The following is a 6,000-nucleotide window of genomic DNA, read 5'->3' as shown; positions in this document are numbered from 1 at the left end:
GTTGAAAACTGTTTCTTTGGCTTGCTTTTATTAGTAAAATCATACACAATGGCCTCCTAAAAGAACCCTTGCCCTTCTGCTTGACTGTAAACTACAGTGCCTTTGTTCAGCTCATGGAGAGATAGTTTGTCCCTCCCTACCTGTGAGTGGAAGAGCTTAACACACCCCTTCCAAAGGCTAGCCATTCCCTTGGAGATGGTTTGAAAGACTGAAGATCCTTTTACTTTACTGCCTCTGCCTCTCTATTTTACCTTTTGACTTTAGCTCCTTATTGTTTTTCTCTCTGTGATCTATAAAAGAATCTGGTATCCAGACGCCAATAAGATGGTTATTTTGAGACATTAGCCTAACATTGTACAGGAGACAGGGATTAAGACCATCCCCAAGAAAAAGAAATGCAAAAAAGCAAAATGGCTGTCTGAGGACACCTTACAAATAGCTGTGAAAAGAAGAGAAGCAGAAAGGAAAGATATACCCATTTGAATGCAGAGTTCCAAAAAAATACCAAGGAGAGATAAGAAAGCCTTTCTCCGGGATCAATGCAAAGAAATAGAGGAAAACAATAGAATGGGAAAGACTAGAGATCTCTTCAAGAAAATTAGAGATACCAAGGGAACATGTCATGCAAAGATGGGATCGATAAAGGACAGAAATGATATGGACCTAACAGAAACAGAAGATATTAAGAAGAGGTGGCAAGAATACACACAAGAACTATTCAAAAAAGATCTTCATGACCCAGATAATCACTATGGTGTGATCACTCAACTAGAGCCAGACATCCTGGAATGTGAAGTCCAGTGGGCCTTAGAAAGCATTGCTACGAACAAAGCTAGTGGAGGTGATGGAATTCCAGTTGAGCTATTTCAAATCCTGAAAGATGATGCTGTGAAAGTGCTGCATTCAATATGCCAGCAAATTTGGAAAACTCAGCAGTGGCCACAGGACTGGAAAAGGTCAGTTTTCATTCAAATCCTAAAGAAAGGCCATGTCAAAAATGCTCAAACTACCACACAATTGCACCCATCTTACACACTAGTAAAGTAATGCTCAAAATTCTCCAAGCCAGGCTTCAGCAATACGTGAACCATGAACTTTCTGATGTTCAAGCTGGTTTTAGAAAAGGCAGAGGAACCAGAGATCAAATTGCCAATATCTGCTGGATCATGGAAAAAGCAAGAGAGTTTCAAAAACATCTATTTCTGCTTTATTGACTATGTCAAAGCCTTTGACTGGGTGGATCACAAGAAACTGTGGAAAATTCTGAAAGAGATGGGAATACCAGAGCACCTGACCTGCCTCTTGAGAAACCTGTATGCAGGTCAGGAAGCAACAGTCAGAACTGGACATGGAACAACAGACTGGTTCCAGATAGGAAAAGGAATATGTCAAGGCTGTATATTGTCACCCTGCTTATTTTAACTTATATGCAGAGTACATCATGAGAAACGCTGGGCTGGAAGAAGCACAAGCAGGAATCAAGATTGCCGGGAGAAATATCAATAACCTCAGATATGCAGATAACACCACCCGTATGGCAGAAAGTGAAGAAGAACTAAAGAGTCTCTTGATGAAAGTGAAAGTGGAGAGTGAAAAAGTTGGCTTAAAGCTCAACATTCAGAAAACTAAGATCAAGGACTCTGGTCCCATCTCTTCATGGCAAATAGATGGGGAAACAGTGGAAACAGTGGCTGATTTTATTTTTTGGGACTCCAAAATCACTGTAGATGGTGACTGCAGCCATGAAATTAAAGGAAACTTACTCCTTAGAAGGAAAGTTATGACCAACCTAGATAGCATATTGAAAAGCAGAGACATTACTTTGTCAACAAAGGTCCGTCTAGTCAAGGCTATTGTTTTTCCAGTAGTCGTGTATGGATGTGAGAGTTGGACTGTAAAGAAATCTAAGCATAGAAGAATTGATGCTTTTGAACTGTGGTGTTGGAGAAGACTCTTGAGAGTTCCTTGGACTGCAAGGAAATCCAACCAGTGCCTCCTAAAGGAGATCAGTCCTGGGTGTTCATTTGAAGGGCTGATGTTGAAGCTGAAACTCCGATACTTTGGCCACTTGATGTTAAGAGCTGACTCATTTGAAAAGACCCTGATGCTGGAAAAGATTGAGGGCAGGAGGAGAAGGGGACCACAGAGGATGAAATGGTTGGATGACATCACTGACTCAATGGACACGAGTTTGGGTAAAGTTCAGGTGTTGGTGATGGACCGGGAGGCCTGGCATTCTGTGGTTCATGGGGTCACAAAGAGTCAGACATAACTGAGCCACTGAACTGAACTGAGCCTGCCATCTTCTCTGTCTGTCAGTTCCCCAATTAAAGTCTCTATCTTGCCTCAGCAGCTCGTCTGTCAGATTCACAGCCTATTGTGAGGCGAGCATAGTGAGCTTGGACTCGGTAACAATCTCTAATTAGAACCCTATATTAATGGGCTTTATTAAAAAGAAAAGTCCACATTTTAAATATATAGAGATATGACTGGGGGGAATACATGGGCATCCCTGGTGGCTCAGTGGTAAAGAATCCACCTGCTAATGCAGAAGACACAGATTCGATCCCTGGGTCAGAAACATCCCCTGGAGAAGGAAACAGTAACCTCCTCCAGCATCTGGCCTCAGAAATCCCAGGCACACGGGAGCCTGGCAGGCTATCATGCATGGGGTCACAAAAGAGTCAGACACAACTTAATGACTAAACAACAAAACTTTCATTTATATGCCCTAGCTCTACACACTGCTACTGATGCTGCTGCTAAGTCACTTCATTCGTGTCCGACTCTGGACAACCGCATAGACAGCAGCCCACCAGGCTCCCCAGTCCCTGGGATTCTCCAGGCAAGAACACTGGAGTGCGTTGCCATTTCCTTCTCCAATGCATGAAAGTGAAAAGTGAAAGTGAAGTCACTCAGTTGTGTCCGACTCTTCGCGACCCCATGGACTGTAGCCTACCAGGCTCCTCAGCCCATGGGATTTTACAGGCAAGAGTATTGGAGTGGGTTACCATTGCCTTCTCCCTTAGGCACCTTAGGTGCTTTCAAATATGCAATATAGTAATTTTTCAATGTATTAGTAGTTTGGGGGAGGTAATTTTAACTTTATTTATTTATGGTTGCACTGGGTCTTCATTGCTATGAATGGGCTTTCTTGAGTTGTGTCTTCTTGAGTTGTGTCGAGCAGGGGCTACTCTCTAGTTGTGGTGCTCAGGCTTCTCATTGTGATGGCTTCCCTTATTGGGGAGCATGGGCTCCATGCTGCATGGGCTTAGTTGCCCTGCAACATGTGAGATATTCCCAGACCAGGGACTGAAACTGTGTTCCCTGTATTGGCATGTGGATTCTTTATGACTGGACCACCAGGAAAGTCTGCAATACAGTATTATTAACTATAGTTACTAACCTGGACATTAAGTCTTCATGATTTATTTGTAACTGAAATTTTGTGCCTTTTGTTCCTCTTCACCTAGATCCTGGTTTTTAATACATTTTTTCCTAAAAGGAACCAGGCTCCTTGAAGCAATGGCTAACTCCAAGGTTGGGAGACTGTGTGCAAACACCTGACACTTAGCTGTTTTGATTATAATGTAATTTCCTAACATCAAGCTATGGAGACATCCATTTCAAAAACATTTACCTCCAGTGAACACATGCCAGCTACACGACTAGATAAAGAGCCAGGTCAGCTCACCCACGAAATTCCCTTTTGTAGAAAGCTCAGGTTGACATGATAACAGACTATCTCACTGCCTGCTTGCTTCTCTCTTCCTGTTTTTTTAATTCCCACTCTCATGTTTTAATTAACCAATAAAGAGTGAACCTGTTGAATACTAGATACCACACTCTCAAGTCCAAAGAGGCAGAAACCCAGATCCAAATACTCTCTCCCTAGACTACACTAAAGCCTTTAACTGTGTGGATCACAACAAACTGTGGAAAATTCTTCAAGAGATGGGAATACCAGACCAACTTACCTGCCTCCTTAGAAATCTGTATGAAGGTCAAGAACAACAGAACCAGGCATGGAACAATGAACTGGTTCCAAATTGGGAAGAGTATGTCAAGGCTATATATTGTCATGCTGCTTATTTAATTTATATGCAGAGTACATCATGAGAAATGCTGGGATGGATGAAGCACAAGCTGAAATCAAGATTACTGGGAGAAATATCAATAACCTCAGATATGCAGATGACACCATCCTTATGGCAGAAAGTCAAGAGGAACTAAAGAGCCTCTTGATGAATGTGAAAAAAGAGAGTGAAAGAGCGGGCTTAAAACTCAACATTCATAAAACAAAGATCATGGCATCCAGTCCCATCACTTCATGGCAAATAGTTGGGGAAACAATGAAAACAGTGACAGAATTTATTTTCTAGGGCTCCAAAATTACTACAGATGGTGACTGCAGCCATGATAATAAAAGATGCTTGCTGCTTGGAAGAAAAGCTATGACAAACCTAGATAGCATATTAAAAAGTAGAGACATTACTTTGCTGACAAAGGTTCATCTTGTCAAAGCTATGATTTTTCCATTAGTCATGTATGGATGTGAGAGTTGGACTATAAAGAAAGCTGAGTGCCGAAGAATTGATGTTTTTGAACTGTGGTGTTGGAGAAGACTCTTGAGAGTCCCTTGGACTGCAAGGAGATCCAACCAATCCATCCTAAAGGAAATCAGTCCTAAATATTCACTGGAAGGACTGACGCTGAAGCTGAAACTCCAATACTTTGGCCACCTGACGCAAAGAACTGACTCATTAGAAAAGACGCTGATGCTAAGAACAATCGAAGGTGGTAGGAGGAGGGGACAACAGAGGATGAAATGGTTGGATGGCATCACTGACTTGATGGACATGAGTTTGAGTGAGCTCTGGGAGTTGGTAATGGACAGGGAAGCCTGGCATGCTGCAGTCCACAGGGTCTCAAAGACTCGGACATGACTGAGTGAACTGAACTGAACCGAACTCTCTCTCTTTCATCCAGGACATCACTGTGTCACCCAACATGTACCTTGTGCCCTCCAGGACATGTGAGTGATAAACCTTGCCTTTTCAAAGTTCCCTAATGGTTGTTGCTGAGACTGGTCTCACAATCCTAAGAATTACAAGTACAGGTCAGGTCACAACACTGGTTCCAAAAAAGGAACATCTGTGGCTGCTGCTATAACTAGTATGAACTCAGGTGAGCAAAGCCCCAGGCATTTCCAGCAGCAGAACCACTATCAGTAGGTGAAAAACAATAGCCAGAGAAAGTACAAGCCCGGCCTGGAACACCTTGCACCATAAAATAAGGAAGTGTGCAAGGAATTGAGAGATGAAATTATTTTAAGAAATTAAATATTTCCTGCAATATCAGTAAACAAGGAAGTCACAAACATCAGCAGGAACTGGTGAGCCCTGAGGAAATTCAGGAAGGAAAAGAATACCTGCCATCTAGTAGCCATCAGACCTCAGTCACTCTATGCAGCCATTCCCTGTGATGAGCCCTAAGGAAACTGAGCACATGAAAACACAGGATACTGGCTCCAGATAACAGAGATACATATCAAAGGAATAACTTCAGTGAGCCCAGACTCTTGTCTTCCCATACATATAAAAGTGCTAAGTTCCTTAATTGGGATATTGGATTTACTTTAATTTACAATAATTTTTTGATGTTCCTGGCTACTTTCCCTTTGTTTCAAAACTCCTATATATCCTAGCTCCTCCTCTTGCCTCCCTGGAGCCATTTCTCTAAGGCTGTCTCCAAGGCTGCAATCCTCATTTTGCCTCAGTTCAGATCAGTTCAGTTCATTTCAGTTCAGTCTCTCAGTCATGTCAGACTCTTTGAGACCCCATGAATCACAGCACGCCAGGCCTCCCTGTCCATTACCAACTCCTGGAGTCTATTCAAACTCATGTCCATCGAGTCAGTGATGCTATCCAGCCATCTCATACTCTGTCTTCCCCTTCTCCTCCTGCCCCCAATCCCTCCCAGCATCAGGGTCATTTCCAA

This window comes from Bos grunniens, chromosome 12, assembly GCF_055505025.1.
Source record: "Bos grunniens cultivar Pamir isolate PY7600 chromosome 12, Bosgru_T2T1.0, whole genome shotgun sequence".
Classification (NCBI taxonomy): Eukaryota; Metazoa; Chordata; class Mammalia; order Artiodactyla; family Bovidae; genus Bos; species Bos grunniens.
Note: the sequence above shows the minus strand (reverse complement) of the source record.